Genomic DNA, 6,246 nt, shown 5'->3' with positions numbered 1-6,246 from the left:
GTGGAAACCGTTGCCACCAGTGGGCGGCCGCCCTGAGGAGGGAGTTTCCCGGGTGCCGCCCCCTGGAGACACGCACTGCGACCCACGCAGTCCCTTGATCGCGGAGTTGTTGCTGTGGGGAGCCGGCCGCAGATCAAATAAAAAGCTGTCAGGTGCTCAGTGGAGAGAGCATCGGCCTGCGGAATGAAGTTGGAGTTTGATCAAGGGCACGCGCCTGGGTTGCGACTGCGGGCTCGAGCCCCAGTAGGGGGCGTGCAGGAGGCAGCGAGCGGATCAATGATTTTTATCATTGATGTTTCTATCTTTCTCTCCCTTTCCCTTCCTCTCTGAAATTTAAAAAACAAACAAAAAAAACAGCTGTCAGTAGTAGGGGTCAAGCAGGGCCAGCGCTGCCCCAGGGGAGGCCGCTGAGCCACGGTCCAGGTGACAAGAAGAGGTAGCCCCCTTCTCGGGGAAGCCTCCCTGGGCAGATCAGAAGGGAAGCGAGAAGCGTCATGGTCCTGTTTTCTCCAGACTCAGGTCCTGGCTGTGGCCCCCATTGGGAACCTTACTCTGGCATCCCACCCATCATAGTCTCCCCCTCCCCCCCACTTACTACTACCTGGGCTCCTCTTCCCCCCACCCTCCTGCTGCCACAAGGGTTCCCCCAGTTAAGAAACCTGAGGAGATTGCTGGGGGTCTCTTCAGCCTTGGGCCCTGGTGCTGTGGAGGGTGCAAAACAGCCATCACCTGGGCCCTGGCCCAGGGGCCTGCCTGTGTTCCTGGCCTGGTGGAGGGTGAGGATCTCCTGTCCCCCTTCTGCCCACCTTGCCCTCCTGTTCCCCTTGGGCAGGGCCCCCTCACTGGACTAGAGCTGCTGGGACCTCACCAGCCTCTAGGGCAGTAGTTCTCAACCTTCCTAATGCCGCGACCCTTTAATACAGTTCCTCATGTTGTGGTGACCCCCAATCATAAAATTATTTTTGTTGCTACTTCATAACTGTAATGTTGCTACTGTTATGAGTCGTAATGTAAATATCTGATATGCAGGATGTATTTTCATTGTTACAAATTGAACATAAAGCATAGTGATTCATCACAAAAACAATATGTGTTTTGTGATGGTCTTAGGCGACCCCTGTGAAAGGGTTGTTCAACTTCCAAAGGGGTCGTGACCCACAGGTTGAGAACCGCTGCTCTAGGGGCTGCCCATACTCAACAGGGATTCCTCTTGCCCCAAACACTGATGACCTCCTCTCCTGCGAGGCTGCGGGCTCTTGGCCCTATGAGCCAGGAGCCCAGCCTCCCCCAAGCTTGACCACCTATGTGTTCTGGATCTTGCCTCTGACCCCCAACCTCATAAATACTCCAAGACTGTTCATGCAAAGCGCCTCCAGGGGTCCATACCTCCAAGGTGGGGCACAGAACCTTCAGGTGGTGTAGGCTCCCAGCCTTGGAGAGCTGACCCATGGCCAGTTGTCTGCAAGGGCTCATGTGTCCTTAGGAAGGTCCTTTAAAAATATTTCTTTTTAAATCCACACCGGAGGATATTTCCCCCATCAATTTTTAGAGAGAGTGGAAGGGAGGGAGGACACAGGAGAGAGTGAGATAGAAACATTGATCAGTTGCCTCCCACACAGCCTGCCCAGGGCTGGGAATTGAATCTGTAACCCAGATATGTGCACCTAACCGGGAATCAAACAAACCTTCGACTCTTTGGTGCACAGGACTGGCACTCTAACCATTCAGCAACACTGGCCAGGGCTAAAATTATTTTAATTATGAGAAATATAGACAGGAAGGAGCATATGAAAGATACACAGTTTAAAAAAGAACAAGATAGCTTCCTGTGTTAAGGAATTTACCTTCCTCCTGATTCGGTCCTAGGGGTATCTTCAGACCATATAGGTATGGGGATTCCAGCTGTGACTAGCAGATCTGTCAGGGAGCCAGAAAGTGCCAGGCAGTTACCTAGGGAAACTGAGGCCCTGGTGCTTTCCTGAGGTTATGTTGGGAACCATAGCCCCTCTTCCCTGGCATTCTGGAGATAGACATCCTGGAGACTCATTGAGTGGAGTGCCTGCCCAACTTTGGCCAGGAAGGGATGAGGTGAGCTGACTAGAGGGCTGCCAGCCTGAGGCCCTCCACTGTCAGGCTAAAGTCTCCAGTGCCCAGATCCTCACTCCAGCCTGCCCACATGGGGGAGGGGAGGTGGCTGGGGTTGAACTCCTTCCCTCTGGGAGTCCCTGAACTTACTATGCAGGTATGCTGAACATTAAGTCCCCCAGGGAAGGTGGCTGCAAGGAGGGAAGAACAGTTAGAGCAAAGGGACAGGAAGGAGAGGGAGTAGGAGATGTTCATACTCTCCAGGACCCCAGTCGGCAGGCGTCTCTGCATTTGTGTGCAGCACCTGTGAGGTGGGCAGTGTTCACCACAGGCTAATGACTCAGAGGGGTTGCAAGTCCACTCAAGGTCACACAGCTAGGGTTGAGCCTCTGGAACTCACTCTGCCCTCAGCATGCCTGCTGACACACCTTTGCTCTTCCTCTACTCCCCTCCAAACCCCCAGCCTATCAGGACACTAAAGCTTCAGTGTTTCTACAGGCTGCAATGTTATCTCCCCAGTGACAGGGAGCTCACTATTTAGTCAATATACTCAACATTCAGCACCTAGTTGACAACGTTATCCTCCTGAAAGGGTCCCTGCTTGGTGGGGGAAAAGAAGGCTCTCTGGCTCCCTGTGCTCTGCCACATGCTCCTGGCTCCATTGGGCTGGCCTCTATGGGCCCCTTGAGCCCAGAGAGGACTCTGAGACTGGTTTCTGTCCAGACAGGAGTGGGTGTGGAGAGGCTCCTGCCCTTCTGTCTGCTGGGCCCTGCTCCCTTATTCTCTTCCAGGCCCATTCTCAAAGCCGGCTCTCCTGCATGCCCCTCCTGATGAAAGCTGAAGGAATTATTACAGCTGTTCTGAAGCACAGATCCTGTGAGGGGACCTGCAGAGCCCCCATACCCACACCAAATTCTCACCCCACCCCAGGTAGTCCTGCTTCTTGGCCTAACCTGGAGTCTGGAGCCCGCCAGGCCTTGACTCCTGTTGTTGTAGTCATGCACCTGCCTCAGTTTCCCCATCTCATGCCAGCTTCTTCCTCCCTGCATCTCTTTTATGATCCCTTGGCCCTGGCCCAGCTTATGGAGCTCCTTTCCATCCCCGAGACAGGCCAAGACCATTCCCTGAGGGTCCTGCCCCCTCTCCTGCGACGCTGTTTAGGGTGGGCAGCTCCACTGGAATTTCCCAGGTACTGTGGCTGTCCCTGGAAGGCTAACTCCACAGGGCAAGGATGTTTTCTGCATAGTTCTCAGGCTCCCCCCATACCTGGTGGGCAGCAGGTGAGGCAAGTATGGGATGTCCTACCCAGCAGGGCTCACACAGGGATGCTGAAAACAGCTCTTTGCTCTTAGGAAGACTCTGACTGACATTGAGCATTTCCTTCCATTTGGAATGTAGGCAATATTCCCTAACACTGTGTGCACAGGACCTATGATTGTGCCAGCAGCAGAAACATCAGACATGTTCATGTCACATCATGGCTGTTGCAAGAACTATGCAATATTATTTTTGCTCCCCACTCGGCTGAAATTATGAGGTTGTCAGCTGGCTTTGTCACCTCCAGTGCTAATAACTCAGGCTGACATCCATAACAGATGCACCCCGTGTCCCCTACTGCACAGCACTTCCATGTTTCCTGGCCTTAACGGGGTGCAAGTGAGATGCAGTCAGCTGGGCACACTGGAGGTATGCAGTCTGGAAAGTTCTGATCACACTTGATGCATCTCAGGATCCTCGGCCCCATCAAGGTAATAGAAATCTGTCACCCCTTAAGTCACATCCTACAATAGACAAAGCTTTTGATAACTGGATCTGTTTTTCTGAAATGGTGTGTTTTATTTTAGGCAGTGATACATCCTTCTTTTGCAAAAGGATCCCATCTTCACCAGTCTGCTAGGGGCATCCTAGGTGCACACACAGCCTCCTTACTCTGGACACCCCCAACAGTGGCGCCCAACACCTGCTGGGTCCAGAACCCTCCCCCGCCAGGACTTTGGCGAGTAGTCTGCATGCACCCAGTGCAGCCCCTGCCACTGGTCTTACTCTTCACGGTGGTTTGGGTGGAGTTGCTGGGAAGAAAATATCAATAGGGAATGGGGGAGCCAATTTTGTCACTCTGGCTGTGTGGGTCCCAAGCTGCAGCTCATTCCAGTCACCTGGAATGTCACTTAACCTCTGACCCCTCTGCCTGTTTTCCAGTCAGTGGATATATTAAGGTTATCTGGAAAAATAGACCGATAGGGTATGTGCAGACATATATGAGATGAGGTTGATCATGGGAATTGGCTCGTGTGATTATGAGGGCCAAGAAGTCCCATGACCGGAGACAAAGGAGAGGGGATGGATGAGGCAGTCCCAGTCTGAGGATGGGAGAACCAGGAGCTCTGAAGTCTGAGGGCAGGCAAAATAGACATCCTCGAGACAGATGTCCGGAGAGCAAATTCGCCCTTCCTCTACCAGTTTGTTCTGAGCAGGCCCACCTGCTTTTGTGAGGGCCATCTTCTTCCTTCAGGGCAACTTTTCAAATGTTAATCTCATCTGGGACACCCTCACAGACACTCAGAAATGATGCTTACCCATCTGGCTCTCCCTCAGCCAGCCAAGTTGACATATAAAACTAACCATGTCAGCAGTGCTAGGTGGGAACTGAGAATTTGCATTTATAACAGGTTCTCTTGATTCAGATATTGCTGGCCCAGAGAGCCCTCTGGGTGACATGGGGTGGGGATGATGGACAGCTAGCCTCTTCTGGCCCTGAGGCCCTAAGATTGGGGGGCTCTGTTGGCGAGTGTCTGTCCATGTATATGTTGTCTTTGTGGATTGGGGTGCAGGTGCTGGCACATTTGAGGAGTCTATACTTAGGAGGGGCAGAGTGAGCTCTGGGAGGGGCCCCTGGACACTCCTAGCTCTGTGATCCTGGCTCTGAGATGGAGGGCTTACTGCACTCATTCTGTGGAGGGCATATTCTGGGGCCTTGTCACTTTCCCCTTTCCCAGGCCTCTGGGCACCCATCGCTTGGTGCTCAGACCTCCAGGCCCACTTTCCCCACAAGCCCAGGTCCCAGGAGAGACCAGTCCTAAATCCTGTTCTACTGGGGATAGACCATCTGTCCTAGAGTCTTAGGACCTCCACCCCTTCTACCCCCCACAGAAGAGGAAATCAAGGCCTGAGGACAGGACAGGCTGCCCTGGTGTCCAGTGGGGGGGGGGGGTTTAGCATGGCTGTGGTGAGTGGACAGCTGGGTCATGGCCTCTCTGGGTTTTCCCTTTTAAACTGAGGCATATTTCACATGCAGTGGCATGCACAAGTGTTCAGGGAGCTTTAGAAACTGGTCACATCTGTGCAAACCCTCGTGAAACCCTCATCCCAGCAAATACACAGAATACCTCCTCCACCTGCACACCTTCGAGGTGCCATGCAGCTCCTGCCAGGCATGGCTGGACACTTGGGCAGTTACAAATAAGCTGCAGGGAGCAACCAGGCTGGCTTTGTGCAACATGCTTTCACTGCTGTAATGCCTTGGAGTGCAGTGCTGGCAGGTGGGGCCAGGCCATGGGTCCCTTCTCGCTGGGCCGGAACTGACAGCTTTCCCATCTACTGTGTTGGAGACTCGCTCCTTCTGCAGAGGGCTCTCTGCTTCTGCTGCTTAATACAGAAGGTGACTGAGGTTCAGGGAGGGGATGAGCGCAGGGCAGCACCCCTTACTTAACTTGTCAGGGGCAGATGGTTTTAGCCCTCCGTTGTGCTCTCTGTCCTCTCACCTGCGACAGAGCCAGGAGCCCAGAGCCTGCCCTCTCCTCGGATTGCTGGGGAAGGGGAGAGGAAACTCTTTCATCTCTTTCCAGGCCAGATGTCTTCTTGGGAAGATCAAGAAATCCTCCCCAGAATCCTGCAAAAGAATCAACTGGGACCCTCAGCTGGGGTCTGTCTGGCTACCTGAAGGGCCTGCATCTGAGCCCAGAGTTCTTAGGAACTCTGCTGTGTGCTGCCAAATCAGGGGACAGGGATGAGGATGTGTGGCTGCTCCACCTTGGGGGGCCTGTTGGGGTGGGAACTCTCCAGGAATGTCCAAGGGCTAGGGGTGCAGTCATGTTGGGGGCCAGCACAGAGTAGGAAGCAGCTCCATCCATATGTGGGAAGACAGTATGAATGAGCTACTGT

Source organism: Myotis myotis, unplaced genomic scaffold (assembly GCF_014108235.1).
Source record: "Myotis myotis isolate mMyoMyo1 unplaced genomic scaffold, mMyoMyo1.p scaffold_m19_p_6, whole genome shotgun sequence".
Classification (NCBI taxonomy): Eukaryota; Metazoa; Chordata; class Mammalia; order Chiroptera; family Vespertilionidae; genus Myotis; species Myotis myotis.
Note: the sequence above shows the minus strand (reverse complement) of the source record.